We start from the raw sequence: 15,033 nt of genomic DNA on the forward strand, positions 1-15,033 counted from the left end.
ATGAGTGTGTCTACATGCAGATCTTTATATGACTTTGCGTATGCAAAGAGTCTTCAAGGCCAATGCTGTCGAGATTGAGACTCCAAAGGGACATCTTAACACAGCAGTCAAGCATGGAGGTGGTGCACTGAGTACTACTCTATTGTGGAATAGGACCGTTTGAAAGCGTTTTTCTGACAAGTTCTTTTTACGTTTCTTCTAATTTTCCAATTTACAGGCATCCCGATCTACGTCTGACGCGCAGAGGCGGTTACACGAGTGTGAGACTACAGGCTTTGTAGGAACTGGGAAATGATCTCTGAAAAATCGGGGGAAAAAAAATTACCGACGATTACGTTACTTCCTAATGCGAAATTTGAGCGCAGCAAATAAGCTGTTTCACCTTTTCGATAGATTGAGGCAAAGAAATCGAGCAACACATGTATGCGCTATCACAGAATTTTTTTTTTATTTTTCACACGTATTCCTTTAACAAAGACTCCACTAACAGTTCTTGACAGTCATGAAGGAAGCTTTGTGGTCGGAGAAATAGACTGATATATGTTCCACTTGGTACACCAATGCTTGATTCTCAAAGACGAGATCTATACAAGTGCCTCGCGAGGTTGTCACAGCCGTGGGACGCGTTACGAGCGAGAGGAACGGGATGTTCTCCCGCATAAGTGTTAGGAAATTGCTGTTTGTCTTTATGTCAACATTAAAGTCCCCCACTACTAACATCGGTGTGGATCGATGGACGGTTAATGCGAGTTGCAGGAAGTGCACGACGTCTTTCGTGAGTGCGGTAGGGGTGAAGTAGGCAGCTACTACCAGAAAGATAATTTCGCAGTGGCGAACGGCAGCGGCAATTTCGGCTCGGGCGGTGCACATATACAGATCCGCCGCCACCGATCTGGCTCTCTGATTGCCACCGCACAGGGCGAACGGCAGCGGCAATTTCGGCTCGGGCGGTGCACATATACACATCCGCCGCCACCGATCTGGCTCTCTGATTGCCACCGCACAGGGGTTGCATTGGAGGAGGAGCGAAGAAAGGAATTAAGTTCGAGCCGGCGCTTTGACAACCGGAGACTCGCAGGAAGAGGGGGGAGGGGGGCGGCGTGTACACCCAGCGGCAAACGATGGGGGCAGAAGCGCGCGCAGCAAGCGGACAACACGATAAAGGGAGGAGGGAAGAGATAGCAGCGACTGACTGATGCCGCTGACGCCGATAGTGAGTCAACCCCAGCTGCGGAGTTGGTTTCAGGGACAACGCCGCCGATGCCGACACAAACAATATGATACCCTCGCTTCCGCAGCGCTAAGAACCAGGTCTAGCCGTGGGAAGGTGGTCACGTATTCGTCGACGTGCCGGGGCCTACGTGAAATAACCGGCGCGTCGGCAACTGAAGAGCACCCTATCCGCCACACAAGAACAGGGGGGGGGGGACCCTTTCCTCCTCTTTCTGCATGGCGGCGACGGTGTTCTATGCAGTCACGTTATCTTGACTCTCTAGCGGCGTCAGCGGCATCCAGCGGTATCAGTCGGTCGCTGCTAGCGCTGGGGGGATGAAAGGGGGGCGGAGCTGGTTACGAGGCCGACGACAACGCCGACGACGACGCGAAACCCAGGAACGGACGCCAAAGAGCTGCGCTCTAAAAAAAAAAACTCCACCGCTGTGCCAAGCCACGGCCGGTCTGGATGGAGCGCAGGAGCGCGTCTCGGCGTGCGCGCAGACCGGCCGTGCAAGCGCAAAGCGACTTCCGCCACAAGCCGTCAGATGGCGCCACCAAGTATGGCCGGTGCAGCAGTTAAAATGACCCAAAGGACAGGAGGACTATCGGACGAGCTGCTGAAACGTCCGTTTGAAGCCACTGCGCTCTTGGCCGTGCTGTACAAAAGGGAAATGGTTACCAATAAATTGTGTCATGCGGTATTGAATACTATTACCAAATAAAAGAGTTTTGCCTCTCAAAAACTGCTCAAACGCTAGGGGACACCTACACGTTTTCCCATTGGCCGCGTAAGTTGGATTATCGTGTTTTATGTGGTGTCTCGTAGGGTAGGCGATTTTAATGGGAACGACATTTCGCTTTATTTTATTTATTTCGAATAATGCCACTATCAGTTGAGGACATAGCATGTGGGCCATACAAGTGTTACAAAGTGTTAGGACGTTACGAAATTTCTCCTAAACAGAGCTTTCCAAGCAAGGACCCTCCTAAACTTAGAGATGGTGGTGGTGGTGGTGGTGGTGAGTTCCAGCAGCAAGCGGGTTTAGCCTGGCGATCAAGACCGGCAATTGCTTCGCCCGAGCGTCTCTTATAGAATCATCATCATCAGCCTGATTACGCCCACTGCAGGGCAAAGGCCTCTCCCATACTTCTCCAACTACCCCGGTCATGTACTAATTGTGGCCATGTTGACCCTCCAAACTTCCTAATCTCATCTGCCCACCTAACTTTCTGTCGCCCCCTGCTACGCTTCCCTTCCCTCGGAATCCAGTCCGTAACCCTTAATGACCATCGGTTATCTTCCCTCCTCATTACATGTCCTGCCCATGCCCATTTCTTTTTCTTGATTTCAACTAAGATGTCATTAACGCGCGTTTGTTCCCTCACCCAATCTGCTCTTTTCTTATCCCTTAACGTTACACCTATCATTTTTCTTTCCATAGCTCGTTGCGTCGTCCTCAATTTAAGTAGAACCCTTTTCGTAAGCCTCCAGGTTTCTGCCCCGTACGTGAGTACTGGTAAGACACAGCTGTTATACACTTTTCTCTTGAGGGATAATGTCAACCTGCTGTTCATGATCTGCGAATGCCTGCCAAACGCACCCCAGCCCATTCTTATTCTTCTGATTATTTCACTCTCATGATCTGGATCAGCAGTCACTACCTGTCCTAAGTAGATGTATTCTCTTACCACTTCCAGTGCCTCGCTACCTATCGTAAACTGCTGTTCCCTTCCGAGACTGTTAAACATTACTTTAGTTTTCTGCAGATTCATTTTTAGTCCCACCCTTCTGCTCTGCCTCTCCAGATCAGTGAGCATGCATTGCAGTTGGTCCCCTGAGTTACTAAGCAAGGCAATATCATCAGCGAAGCGCAAGTTACTAAGGTATTCTCCATTTACTCTTATCCCCAATTCTTCCCAATCCAGGTCTCTGAATACCTCCTGTAAACACGCTGTGAATAGCATTGGAGAGATCGTATCTCCCTGCCTGACGCCTTTCTTTATTTGGATTTTGTTGCTTTCTTTATGGAGGAGTACAGTGGCTGTGGAGCCGCTATAGATATCTTTCAGTATTTTTACATACGGCTCGTCTACACCCTGATTCCGCAATGCCTCCATGACTGCTGAGGTTTCGACTGAATCAAACGCTTTCTCGTAATCAATGAAAGCTATATATAATGGTTGGTTATATTCCGCACATTTCTCTATCACCTGATTGATAGTGTGAATATGATCTATTGTTGAGTAGCCTTTACGGAATCCTGCCTGGTCCTTTGGTTGACGGAAGTCTAAGGTGTTCCGGATTCTATTTGCAATTACCTTAGTAAATACTTTGTAGGCAACGGACAGTAAGCTGATCGGTCTATAATTTTTCAAGTCTTTGGCGTCGCCTTTCTTATGGATTAGGATTATGTTAGCGTTCTTCCAAGATTCGGGTACGCTCGAGGTCTTGAGGCATTGCGTATAGAGGCTGGCCAGTTTTTCTAGAACAATCTGCCCACCATCCTTCAGCAAATCTGCTGTTACCTGATCCTCCCCAGCTGCCTTCCCCCTTTGCATAGCTCCCAAGGCTTTCTTTACTTCTTCCGGCGTTACTTCTGGGATATCGAATTCCTCTAGATTATTCTCTCTTCCATTATCATCGTGGGTGCCACTCGTACTGTATAAATCTCTATAGAACTCCTCAGCCACTTGAACTATCTCATCCATATTAGTAATGATATTGCCGGCTTTGTCTCTTAGCGCATACATCTGATTCTTGCCAATTCCTAGTTTCTTCTTCACTGCTTTTAGGCTTCCTCCGTTCCTGAGAGCTTGTTCAATTCTATCCATGTTATACTTCCTTATGTCAGCTGTCTTACGCTTGTTGATTAACTTCGAAAGTTCTGCCAGTTCTATTCTAGCTGTAGGGTTAGAGGCTTTCATACATTGGCGTTTCTTGATCAGATCTTTCGTCTCCAGCGATAGCTTACTGGTATCCTGTCTAACGGAGTTACCACCGACTTCTATTGCACACTCCTTAATGATGCCCACAAGATTGTCGTTCATTGCTTCAACACTAAGATCCTCTTCGTGGCTTAAGGCCGAATACCTGTTCTGTAGCTTGATCTGGAATTCCTCTATTTTCCCTCTTAGCGCTAACTCATTGATCGGCTTCTTATGTACCAGTTTCCTCCGTTCCCTCCTCAGGTCTAGGCTAATTCGAGTTCTTACCATCCTGTGGTCACTGCAGCGCACCTTACCGAGCACGTCCACATCTTGTATGATGCCAGGGTTAGCGCAGAGTATGAAATCTATTTCATTTCTAGTCTCGCCGTTCGGGCTCCTCCATGTCCACTTTCGGTTATTCCGCTTGCGGAAGAAGGTATTCATTATCCTCATATTATTCTGTTCTGCAAACTCTACTAATGCCTCCCCCCTGCTATTCCTAGTGCCTATGCCATATTCCCCCACTGCCCTGTCTCCAGCATGCTTCTTGCCTACCTTGGCATTGAAATCGCCCATCAGTATAGTGTATTTTGTTTTCACTCTACCCATCGCCGATTCCACGTCTTCGTAGAAGCTTTCGACTTCCTGGTCGTCATGACTGGATGTAGGGGCGTAGACCTGTACAACCTTCATTTTGTACCTCTTATTAAGTTTCACAACAAGACATGCCACCCTCTCGTTAATGCTATAGAATTCCTGTATGTTACCAGCTATATTCTTATTAATCAGGAATCCGACTCCTAGTTCTCGTCTCTCCGCTAAGCCCCGGTAGCACAGGACGTGCCCGCTCCTTAACACTGTATATGCTTCTTTTGGCCTCCTAACTTCACTGAGCCCTATTATATCCCATTTACTGCCCTCTAATTCTTCCAATAGCACTGCTAGACTCGCCTCACTAGATAATGTTCTTGCGTTAAACGTTGCCAGGTTCATATTCCAATGGCGGCCTGTCCGGAGCCAGGGATTCTTAGCACCCTCTGCAGCGTCGCAGGTCTGACCGCCGCCGTGGTCAGTTGCTTCGCAGCTGCTGGGGACTGAGGGCCGGGGTTTGATTGTTGTGTTCATATAGGAGGTTGTGGCCAAGTACTGCACCAGGGTGGCCAATCCTGCTCTGGTGAGGGAGTGTGTTACCGGTTCTGGTCACCGGCATCAGGCCACACTCCAGGCCTGTTTATGCAATTTTATCAATACGCGGATTTTTTTTTTTTTTTTTTAATCCGGTGGAAAATTGCGCGGCACCGGGATTCGAACCACGGACCTCTTGCACGCGAGGCGGGTGTTCTACCTCTACGCCACCGCTGCATTCTTCTTATAGAATCACTGTGGTGTTTCGCCACATGTCCATCAGACCAGAGAGAGAGAGCAAGAAAGAGAGAGAAAGAGAGAAAATGATGCATAGAAAGGCAGGGAGGTTAACCAGACGTAGTTCTGGTTGGCTACCCTGCACGGGGGGAAGGGCTAAGGGGGATAAAAAGAGAAAGAGAGTGGAAGGGGGAGATAGGGAGAAAGAGAGACGAGCAAGAACAAACCGCGTACACTACAGAGCGGTAGGGGGCGGCGTTCTTAAAGGGACACTAAAGGTTAATATTAAGTCAATGTGGACTATTGAAATACCATCCCAGAAACCTCGAAACGCTTGTTTCGTGCGAAGAAGAGACTTATTTTAAGAGAAAATGCGTTCAGAAGCGTCCGCGTACCTCTAGCGCAGTTCAAATCACCCGCCCTCCGATTGAGGAGTGTTGACGTCATGGTCTCATAGTGACGTTGCGCCGTCGGTGAGTAAAACGGCTCCCGCAGACGGCGCTACGGATTTTCTGCACAAAACGCAAACGCGCGGCCAGAAACAGAGCCAAGACAGAGCCGACAGCAGCGCGAAAGCGGAACTATGGTGGCTAGCGGAATGGAAAGCGCGCGACAATAAGCTGGTTCTTTATTTTATGACGCCAACTTCGACGCTCGTTGCAATGGACGACCCTGACAACGACTCATTGGCTCGCGATGCTGGGCTCGCGTTCAGCGATTTAAGCACTGATGAACGTGACCTGCTGCTGAGGGCTCGCGCTGCCGGCGTCGTTGCGTACTACTACGACGGCGGCCTGCTCTGAAAGGCACTCCACGCGACTTCAGTAAGTCGGCGTTGAACTCGTAATGCTTTGGACGAAAGTGCAGCGAGCACACTACGTGATTTTTCGGCTCTTTGCCAACGTGCTGTGGCAGAGGTACAGCACTTAACCACTTCGAACGGAGAGGTTCACTCGTTGGCACACAGTGATAAGTAACCTTGGATTCGCCGCTGCAACTGCCCTTGGCCAAGTTCCGCGGACCGTTCGCGCATCCCACGACATCACATGGACGTGGCATTCTCGCTGCTTGTTCCAAATGCAAGTTTCGCGAGCCAGCAGGACCACCGCAGCACGACGCGATAAAGAAACAACTGAAACTCCAAAGCGCGCGCGGCGCAAAGTCGAGCGCGCAGAGTCGAGCGAAAACGAAACCTTTCGAACACCCATACTACCCAAGGGTAACGTCAAAATGTTTTTTTCTTAGAATGGAATAGCACTAGGCAAGTAGCATTTTCTTCCGTCTTATAATCTTATGAAATTATCTTTTTAATACGAGTAGTTGAGTACTATTGACATAAATTATGAGGAGTGCCTTCGTCATCGGGCTAGTACCGGAATGTCGCTGGGGAGTCTCAAATCGTGTCATGCATTTACCTCAATTTCTCGGTTACTAAAGCTCTGTTCACGATTATATTGACGCCTTAGACGTTGTAGAGCATTGCTTTATCACTTTAACTTGACTTTCTGGTAACCTTTAGTGTCCCTTTAAAGTCTATTGTGAAGCCCCGTAGACCACAGGAACCTTAATAACGCGAGTAAGGCCTTCAGCGCGGACGTTCTTTGGGAGCACTGACCTAAAGCTTTTAGTCCTGACAGTGGACGATTGTCCTGCTGGAGAGAGACCAAATGATAAATGAAAGGCAGGGAGGTTAACCAGGAATGAGCCCGGTTGGCTACCCTACACTGGGGAAAGGGACTAGCCTCTCTTAAGAATGGTATAAGGAGACGTGAAGTTTCTTTGCGGGCTATAACTGCTCCTTTGGGGTACACAAGGTGTTGAAGGCACGCATGCGGAAGGTACTTTTATTGCAGATTTTCAAGGAGAGCGTCCCTTTAATCTTGGAATTTTGGGCACGACCACAAAAAGTGTTCAATGTCTCCTGTCTGGTCGCATGTCGTTCAGTTCGGAGAATTGATACGCCCCGTCTTAAATAACCATAATGTGTACTAGCAGATCCTGTCGTCGATACAGAAGTGAGGCTTCCTCTCGACAAAATGTCTTGCTTACGCATGACATATGTGGTGGAACCCAAAGTGACCCAAAGTGATTTCGAATGTCAGATTTTTAAAACTTGATTACCCTTTAGGTCCTTCACTTTGGGAGGATGGTGGAACGTTGCTGCGTATGCAAGAGCATCAGCTTTTTCGTTGTCAGCAATGCCAATGTGGGAGGGAATCAACTGAAACTTTTGCTTGTCCTTTCATTTTTTTTTTAAATAAATGTTTTTCCTCCTCCTCCTCCTCCTCCTCCTTTACTGTGGCGCATTTGTTGCTGAGTTCTTTCACGAGGGCTAGTGATACGCGCGGGAACTTGATGGACGCTAGGCCACGGTAGAGTTGTTGCAACGCGGCCTTTGAGTCCGTAAGGTGAACCACGTTCTGTGGAGGCAAAGTATTTGGTTTGAGCAACAGCTATTGCATAGCGTTCCACAACTGTCCACGAAGCTATACAGTCCAGACGGCCAGAACAAGAACTTCAGAAATCGACATTTTAAAATTATGCACAGTGTGCACACACAAAAACGAAGCACAACTACCGGCACCAGGATTGCAACCAGCTACCAAGAAATAAATGTGCTCCTAAACAGCTTTCCAGGCAAAGTACATTGTAAATAATAATAATAATAAACATTTTACAATCACGTGCTCAGTTCACACACAGACGACAACACCTTGAACTGTGAACGAAGAAGCGCCGAGGATGTACAACGTGAAGCACACCGCCAGCGAGCAATGTCAAAGGCAGGTTTGAAGACAGAAAAAAACAGCAATGCGATTCCAGTGCGTCAAGATAGCGCCACCGACGATACTGGATATTTCCGCGCCTACAGCCCAATGTTTTCAACATGAAGCAACTCGTCGGCAGAAACTAATGCGGTCTCTGCAAAGAAAAGTGGATAACAAATCATCACTGAATAGACCTGCAATATGAATGTGCGAGAAATACCACACACAATCAGCCACAGTTCCCCATGAAAATTTCGAAAGAGATTACCTTCACGTTTTTACACAGATCATCAGACTAATAAAGTCATAGCGTATCTAGGATAATTCTAGCGAATTTACCTCAGCGTTGAGACCCCGTGTGGCGCTGGTATGAATGAGACGAGAAGAGAGGAGACTAGGCGGGGTTGGCGCGATGAAACGGACGGACACAGCGGTTATCGCGACGCACTCGACAAGGTTACTGGGCGCCGTGGCAATGCGCGCACAACAGCGGCAGGTGCGCCGCAGTTATTTGACGTACCGCTGACGCGACCATCTGGGCGTCCGCAGCGGGCGCGCGTGCTCGGAGTGCCCGCCTGCGTCGTACACACGGCGGGCAGATGTGCGCGCAACGCGGGTCTTCTTACACGTCTTTACTATACGCACAAGCACACACGCGCGCCGTCCGCTGCACCCGTATATACCTGCTGCCGAGAGGGTGGCCAACACATTTGCGCAGTCATTTCAGAGGGGTACCGGTTCCTTTTGCAGGTATAGCATATGCTTCTCGCGCCACTGAGCGTTGTCTCAAATTTCAGCCCATATATTCAGAAGGCGCACAAATTTCGCCATCCGCGTGGACAATTCCAGCCTACAACGCGACTTCCGAAAGCTACTGAACGACGAAGTCTATAGTCAACAAATCACCTCACGTGAATCGCACCCTTTGGACGTTCGTTCCTCCGACGCATGCTTCTCACTCGTCTTTCCCTAGCGGTGTCTACTATAGAGGGAATCCCGCTATGATTACTGCGATCAATCCAACAATTCCGATTTCGAAAAGCTATTTTCAACGCCCACATCGGCTCGTAGAGGAGAGCAAATATAGCTCATTATCTTTATTTCCCTGCTTATAACGATTATGTTCAAATTAAGTTCACCCTCTTGTAAAAGCGCGCCCCGCAGTACACTGTTGATTTATTGCGCCCCACACACTACAAATTTTCCCCACAGATTCTGTTCGGGCGCTTTTTCTTGTTCCCACGCTGTACAAAGGGTATTTATATCGAGGAAATGGGAACGTACGGTATACGCTGAGCTAGACAGATGCGGGTGGTGATGGGGGTTTGAGTGAGGGTACGTTGTCTCAACCATGACGGATAGTGTCCAGTTGATCTTACCTAAGAGGCCAAGTTACGTGAACGCTACAGATTTAAATCAACCGCACATGACCTGTTATTTCCGGATTTATGAGTTATGAATCACACCAAGCGCGTATCTCACCACTGTGAGTGAGAAATAAGTCGCTGTACTAAAGCCCACACAACCGTGCACGGTTTGGCCACGCGCATGGCCGGTCGTCGGACGAGCATATATCTGTTGTGAGCAAAGCAAATGCAGTGCTTTTGCATACTAAATGACTAAGCAGCGACTGTACACACCCCTGCCTGACTTTCCAACAATAGTGAGGAAATTTCGAACATTTAAAGCAGAAAAGATGATATACCTTCATCTAAGGCTGGACGATTATTTGATCGATTAACTGTCGGACCGATCGATTAAAACGTTAATCGCGGATTTTTTTTTTTTTTTTGTAGCGATTAGTCAGTTAAGCTCACATGAGCAAAATACGGCAAGCGACGGCATTTACGCTGCCGCTTCTCTTGCATGGGAATTGGGGACGAGTTCCCACTGCGCCCACACTTGCGCGCTGTATGTGTGGGCGCAGTCGTTGGTAAAAATGCTAGTAAATGTGTTAGTAAAATGCGCGGAGAAAGTAAATAATGCACAAAGCTGAGCGCAGTTTTGCCAAGCTATACACGTGACGTGGATTCACAGGGGCCGCGGCTACAAGGAAACAAAGACAATTGTGTCGAGCACGTGTGAGTGCGAGGAGCAAAAGCAAACAAACAAAAACAACAACAACGCCGGCCGACAGCTGCAGTGCACACTGGCTGTTGGTGACGCAAATTCTGTCTGCATGAGAGCAGCTTGCTTTTCCAGCTGAAATTGGACTCGACGTGGAAGTGATCCGTGAACTTCTCTCTATAGATATATGTAAAAATTAACGTACCTGCTCGCTAACTATTTGCAAGACGTTCGCCCTGAGGCCTTAGTGACGGTGCCCAAGTGTTGGAAGACATGAGTATTCTTTCTTGAGAGCTGAAGCGCGTGCAGTTTGCGAAAACTTGACTATTGGTGTTAAGCGAACGTTTCATGGCGATATATGTCATAACTCACCTGGTACTTCTCATTGATTAATGGGAGCTCCTCCAAGTAAAGCACATTTTCATGGAAAGTAGCACCATCATTCGCGTGAAGACGAGTGAACGTGCAACTATAGGCAAGTAACGATCTCTCTTGCCGCTCTCTGTGTAGTCCTTTAAAAAAAGTGCCTGTCCTGTTCACGTTCATTCATTCAGTTTACGCAGGGCGATTTACAGGTTTAGCTCGCTTGTCATCGAGCCCATTCAAAACGCACTTATTATTCGCAGACACGTCACAACGCTCTGCAACAGCAGCAAGTAAGAAGGGTCACGCGCGCGCAGTCACGAAGAGCTCTTTCATGTGCCGTTCGAGATCACGAATCTACAGACGGCGGACGACGACAACTATCCTGCTTATGGTTCGCACTCAGTTCCGTGCAGCGAGTGGGGAAGAGAAGCAGCTGCAGTCTTAAAAGGCTGCAGCTTTCTAGCGTTGCTCGTTTAACACCACTCGAACGTGGGACTTCCTTTCATTCCGGGCGAGTGCGTCCTGTCACGAACACTCAGTTCCATCCTGCGCTGCAGAAGCTCAGTGCCTAAGGCTCAGGTGCGGCGTGCGTAAAACTCTTCGCCGGTCAAGCGATCAATAGGGGACGCGTAAGAACCGCCGCAAGTCAAAAGGCAAGTAGGCACGACGTGCTTGGTGCGCCCGTGTCACGACGCGCGAGAACAGCTGCTCGGCGGCACGTTAGAAGCTGCACATGCGGAAGCGCGCGTCAGGCTTAGCGCAGCCCCAGATAAGTGGGCGGTTGAGAGAAGGCGAAGAAGAGAAGTTGAGTCGGCGGTGCTCTAGAATTCGTTCTAGCGGGGCTTGCCCAACAGTGGAGGATTGCCTGCGTAACACGCAAGGGCTCCGGAAACGCGGCGCAAGCCCGAGATCTCGGCGGCTGACCGCGCTATATACACTTGCATTCGCCATGTCGTATATGCCGTCATGTCACGGTATACGGCCGTCAGTCAAACCCCAAGAACAGGGCTTTTGCAGTCACGTGCGCTGCAATTTACGCTGGCATGCGGCGATACAGTGGCGCGTAGCTAAAGCGATAACACTATCACTGCTTTCCCTTCCTAGGCACGCAGAGTGCAATTACAAGTGCGCGCTCGCCTCCGCAAACCGTTCTCCGTGGGCGTCGCCAAGCCGTCTTTGATGCAGTGGGAACCGAACCACACGAAATTAAATTGCATTGAAATGAATAAGCACCAATCTCATGAGCTGCTCGTTGCTCGATGCGTTTCGTAACTATACAGGGTGTCCCAGTTAATTTTAGCCAGAGGTTTAAAATATGCAAATGCCACGTATCTGGACAGAACTTAGGTAATGTTGTTTGCCGTCACATGGAGATGCTCAGATTATTTTTTTAAATTTCACCTAATTGCGTAATTAGTCCTAATTAATTAATCAGCTTCTCAAATAATATAATCAGATGAAAAGTGTCAATGAGAAAATTGTAAAGCGACATCAAAAACTTCCGATACAGCTTTCTGCTGCTCAATACGTGCTACATAAAAGTGTTTTTCCGAGCGCGAAAGAAGCCCGCGAATACAAGCAACGCGGCCAGTCGCGCGACAATGTTGCGTGTATTCGCAGGCTTCTTTCACGCTCGGAAAAACAATTTTATGTAGCACGTATTGAGCAGCAGAAAGCTGTATCGGGGGAGTTTTACTGCGATGGCGTTAAGACGCCCGTGTCGCAGAACATGCGGCGCCAAACATCGCATCGGCAAAAAAAAAAAAAAAAAAAAAAGTCGAGCCACGTATACCCAGGGCTTTCATGTGATGCAAGGAACTGACTGAACTGATTGAATTTCTCAAGCTAAAATGAGTAGAAGAATCGTAAACTACGACTTGCACACAACCTACAGACATGATAGCTCTCGGATTGTAATTTCACTATACGAGAAAACATAATTATGTTACGCGAAAACTCCTTCACGAAACCCCTTCAGACACACAAACCGGCCGCGGCGTTCACAGACCGGCCGAGGCGTCCGCCATATTGCGCGCGCCGGCGCGATGGGTGTTTTGGGGACCTCCGCCGCATCGTAATAATCGCGGCCCACGCAAGAGACGGTGGTTCCCCCACAAAGCTCGCCTTCGTGCATAGCGTTCGCGGAAAGCGTTTCCAGGCAAACATTACGGTTACATATGCTCCAGTTGCCTGGAAGGGTGACAAGCAATCAGGGATCTTTGAATGCTATCACGTTCCACTCTTAAAGGCGAAGCTTAAGCGTCCTCCAAAATGTTTTTTTCATGTTGCTCTACAATTGTCTCATTGACACTTTTCATCTAATTATAATATTTGAGAAGTTCATCAATTAAGACTATTTTTGCATTCCGACGAATTACATATTTAATCTGAGTATCTTCAAGCGACGGCAAACATTACCTTGGTTCTGTCTAGCTACGTGGCATTTGCATATTTTTAAATACTGGCTAAAGTTAGCTGGGACACCCTGTATAGCACGAGAGAGAAAAACGAGATGGGAAAAACAGGAAGGTTAACCAGATAAGATTCCGGTTTGCTACCCTGCACTGAGGGAAGGCGAAATAAAGACGAAAAGAACAGTGGAGAGAAAAAGCAAAGAAACGAATAAAAAAAGTGGGGAAGCTCGTGAACGTCCATGCATACCGTGCATGAACACGCGAGTGAGGGTAATACGGCCGTAATTACGTACAAACGCGCCGAAACTCAATTCTGCCGAGTATGGATTATATATATCTTCTACTGATTGTGTCGGTCGACCTCCAAGAGAAGGCCAGTGCCGTCCCTCGACTGAAGTAGTCAGCACTCTTCAACAACGCTCCTCGTCGATTAGTAAATCAACAGTTCTGTAATCAGGCACTTAAAGCGTCTATACTCGAAGGCGCTTCTAGCGAGAGCGAGAGGTGTTTCGCGAGTAAATCGCGCATGAGAATTGGTCGCTGAAGCGTAAGGAGTGCTTCAGTTGAGGGACGCCGCTGCTCTCTATTCGGCGGAGTCATGGAAAAGTTCCGAGCCGATTCACGTTTATGAGTGCGCGAGATGGTACACGCTACATATCCTGAAACGCTTATACAAAGTACAGGATTGCGAAGTTTGGCTAGTTGTTGTTTTGTCTTTCATTGGTCCTGTTGCTGCACTGTTATTTTCTCGAATTGTACAAATGACATTCACTTACTCAGCACTTCAACTAATGCACCACAAAGCGTGGTTTCCGTGTATTCGTCGAATCTCCCCAGAAATTTGTTAAACTGTGCTAAACAGTAAGCCGAGTTTTTCTTTTATATACATATAGGGTGTCTTAGCGAACGTTAACCAAGCTGTTCAACGAAAAAAAAAAGAAAGATAAAGAAAAGATGGGCAAGATATATACGATTTTAAGACCTACGGTGATCGGTAGTCAGATTTCTGACGGCGGAACACCGTCGTCAGTACCATTGTCGCCCTACTGCAGTAGACACTATGTGCGAAAACGTGTTCAATACTATGACATGTGATGTGCTTAAAGATAGAAAGGGACATTTTTTTAGAGGACGCAGTGCAAATAATGATGTCATTTTGTGACTAAAAATTAATGTCTCACAAAAGCGTTTGTTAGCATTCTGTTGAATCCTTATTGATCTTATATAGCCTTCAGTAAACACTCCTTAGAAAAGCCATTGTATTCCAGTAAGCACTTATGTAAGGGATAGCGCTGGCAAATTTCACTGAATATGCGATTGTGTCACTAAACTGGATATACTAAATAATCAACCGAAATTTGCTCTAGTTCATGTTTCATTGATCACTTCAAAGCACACGCAATTGCGGAAAACCCGAACTGTGCTCAAGGCATATACCCTTAGTAGGAATCCTGAGAAAAGCATTTGCTTTTGGACTTCTGCGGTTACTCGCCTTCGGGTGCGCGCGCGATTGCAGCGGGCAGCAACCTTGACATCAGCCTACCTTCAAGCACAAGACATGAATGTATTGACTGAGAAATGCGCGTTAATTGCCTTAACACGTGAACCTATGAGGCCTCTACCAGTCTCCATTAATGGACACACTATCAACAATGCAAAGACTCATCGATTCTTGGGTGTAATGATCGACTGACTTCTTTAGCATAGCCCTCCATTGCGCGTACTTGTAGAAAAAGAAACTGTCGTCGGTTGCACATGCGTACTGAGATTCATGTGCAGGAAATTACGGGGCACGTCTGTACGTTCCATGTTTCAGTTGTACAGAGCTCTATTTCGAAGATTTCTACGCTACAGCGTTCCAGTGTTGTCCAGTATGTACAAGTCAAATGTTCGTTCATTGGAGAGCTAATTTT

The 15,033-nt window shown here is 47.8% G+C and overlaps 1 protein-coding gene across 3 annotated transcripts in view; it reads right to left on the reverse strand.

The window, feature by feature from the left end:
• The window catches only part of LOC126548063 (breast cancer anti-estrogen resistance protein 3 homolog), a 249,730-nt gene that overhangs the window by 84,237 nt on the left and 150,460 nt on the right, over positions 1-15,033 (reverse strand). The window contains exon 1 of one of the 3 annotated variants that reach the window (XM_050196146.3): positions 8,613-8,782. The exons of the other annotated variants lie outside the window; for them this stretch is intronic. The gene's annotated coding sequence lies outside the window, so the exon portion shown is untranslated. Of the gene's footprint in view, positions 1-8,612; positions 8,783-15,033 lie in introns of those variants that run through there. 3 annotated transcript variants of the gene reach the window in all.

Source organism: Dermacentor andersoni, chromosome 1, assembly GCF_023375885.2.
Source record: "Dermacentor andersoni chromosome 1, qqDerAnde1_hic_scaffold, whole genome shotgun sequence".
In the NCBI taxonomy this organism is placed as follows: Eukaryota; Metazoa; Arthropoda; class Arachnida; order Ixodida; family Ixodidae; genus Dermacentor; species Dermacentor andersoni.